A 2,966-nucleotide genomic window follows, 5' to 3' on the forward strand; every position below is an offset into this window, starting at 1 on the left:
ATGATCTTTTTTAATCACCTTAATCCTTTGTTTGGTTAAGAATCCTTAACCATAGCTATAAAAGGTCCCTGCTTTGGTTTTCTTCTCATTTTTTTTTCTTCTGTGATCTTTAATATTCAGGTCACAAATCGATTTTGAATGTATTGTGATATGTGGTATGAAGTGTTAGTCTAAACCCAATTTCTACCAGATTGCCTTTGAGTTTTCCTAGTAATTCTTGTCACACAGGGAGTTCTTCCCTCGAGAATTTATATTTAAGAATTTATCAGACAATGGGTGTATTGACCACAGTAATTTCTGATTTTTCTTTGTCTAGTCTGTTACATTGATTTTTTTCTTTTTTTTCAATGAATATCAAGTAGGATTATAGAATTACTATTTCTTAATATAGTTTGAGGACTAGAAGTATTATTACCCCTTCATTCTTATTTTTTATTGTTTCTCTTGATGTTTTAGATTTGTTCCTCAAAAATTTAATTTAGGCAATATTATCATTTTTATTAAATTTCCATGATCCAACTAGAATCACTGAATATCCTTTATGTTGTTTAAGCTGTTCTTTATTTCTTTAAGAATTTTGTTATTATATGTATGTAAATATGAGATATGTACTGACTCGGATTTTTTTTTTTGTATTTTTTATTTATTTTGAATGGGACTTCACTACCTATGATTCTCTCCTGGATTTTGTTATTGCTATATCAAAATGCTATTGATTTAATAGATTTATTCTGTATCCTACTTTGATAAAGCTATTTTCAATTACTTCTTTGATGATTCCTTAGAATTTTCTTTATAAAATATATTATGATCCAATGATAGTGTTTTATCTATTTTTTATTCTTTTAATTTCTCTTATCTTTTTACTATTTCTAATAAAGCAGTGGGAAAAGAGTGTATCTGTGTTTTACTCACATTTATTAGGAAAGATGCTAGTGTTTCCACAATACACATAATGCTAATGTTTGGTTTGAGTTATACACTTTTTAAAATCATTTTATAACTATATTTCACATGGTTTTAGCATAAATGAGAATCAAAATTTGTCAAAAGCTTTTTCTATATCTATTACTATGATCATATATTTTGAAAGAGTTTTTAATACAACTTATGATATCGATTTTTGTAATGATTTCTTTTTAAAAAGTCTGATAGTCTTTTTGCAGGATTTTTTAAAAATTGATATTCATTAATGATACTGATCTCAAGTATTAAGATTACATTTGTCTCAAAAAGAATTTACTAGAGTATTTGCTTTTTAAAATTTTTTAAACTAGTTTGTATAGTATAGGTAATAATGGTTCTTGAAAATTTTGAAAGAATTATCCTATGAATCCTTTTGTGCCATGTTTTTCTTTTTCTTTGATATTTCTTTTTCAGGTACTTTAATTTCTTTTTCTTAACCTGGATTATTTAAGATCTCAAATGTCTGTTGATTTGAAATTTTTTTAATAATACTTTCATTTGAACTCTCAAAGTTGCTGGCATAGAACTTGTATAGTAGGATTAGATAATTTTATTTTAAAGTTGTTTTAGTTGTGATTTCACCTTGTTCATTTGAAATTTTATTAATTTGACTTTCTTTTTAATCAGGTTCACTAAAAGTTTGCTAGCCCCTTTTTAAAGGGTTTTTTCTAGTTGTTTTTTTTTGGGGGGGGGGCGGGGATTGTTTGTTTTTTTACCAGTTCTATAGTCTTTTTGTTTTCCAATTTATCTCTCTCTAATTTTCAGGATTTATTCTTCTGTTCTTCTTTGGGGTTTTTATTTCCTGGTTTTCTAAGTTTTTTCATTGTATATTAAGTTATTTGATCTTCTCTTTTTCTTTCTTAGGAATATATTTTTTCCACTTAGGTTTGAATTAATTTCATTCTAGAAAATTTAATGTATTTCATGTAGTTACTATTCCTAAGTTATTCTTTGACCCATTCATTGTTTAAAATGTTGTTATTAAGCCCTGATTTACGTCATTCCAGGTGTTCCCTATATTGATTACTATTTTATTGCATTATAGTCTAGAAAGGAAGTTTTAAATATTTCTGTCTTTTTTCATACATTTGCAATGTCTCCATGCCCTAATATATACTCAATTTTTGCAAAAAGTCCAGGTGGTATTTAGAAATATGCATATTTTATCTATCCCATTCAGAAATTTCCATAATTATTTTAAGTCTAATTTATTGAACAATTTGCTCAGTCCTATATTTTCCCTTTTGTTGATCTTTCAATTACATTTATCTGAGAGAGAAACAGTATAGTTTCCTATTACTATCCATGTCTTCTTGAAATTTTACTTTATTTTTTCTTTACGGAAGAAGATGCTATGACATTAAAGCAAATATTAAAATTTGTTTGTTGTCCATGATATCTTTCAACATAATAAAGGTTCCACTTTATCTTATTTTTAGAATTTTAGTTTATAGAATTTTAGTTTTGTCCTTGTCTGAGAGAACAATTGGACCTCCTGGGTTTGATTTTTTTATTTACCTAGCACATGGTAAATCTTGTTACAGGCTCTCATTTTTATTCAATTCATGTCTTTACTTTGTTAGGCATGTTTCTTGTAAGCAAAAGAATTTTTGTTTCCTTCTCTCATTCATTTTTTAAAATTTATGTTTATCTTCTCTCTCATTTTATTGTATTACTTAAATCATTTATATTTAAAGTTATGAGAGTTAGTTTTATATTTTCATCTATTTATTTTTCAAGGTTTTTTTTTCAGAATTAGGATTTTTGTTCTTTCACTTTCTACCTACAATTGATTTTGCTTAATGTATTTTAAAACAATACTATTCCCACAGGCTCTTCCCTACATACTCTTTCCCATTTTCCCCCAATTTTTGGAATTTTACTTAACTTATTCTGTTTTTTTTTCCTTTTTATTTTTTATCTAATTCTCTTTTTTTACCTCCAGTTGAGGTTAATTCAAAATCCTTTCTCTCCTAAAAATTCTTTTGTTCATTTTTTTC

Source organism: Dromiciops gliroides, chromosome 2, assembly GCF_019393635.1.
Source record: "Dromiciops gliroides isolate mDroGli1 chromosome 2, mDroGli1.pri, whole genome shotgun sequence".
Classification (NCBI taxonomy): Eukaryota; Metazoa; Chordata; class Mammalia; order Microbiotheria; family Microbiotheriidae; genus Dromiciops; species Dromiciops gliroides.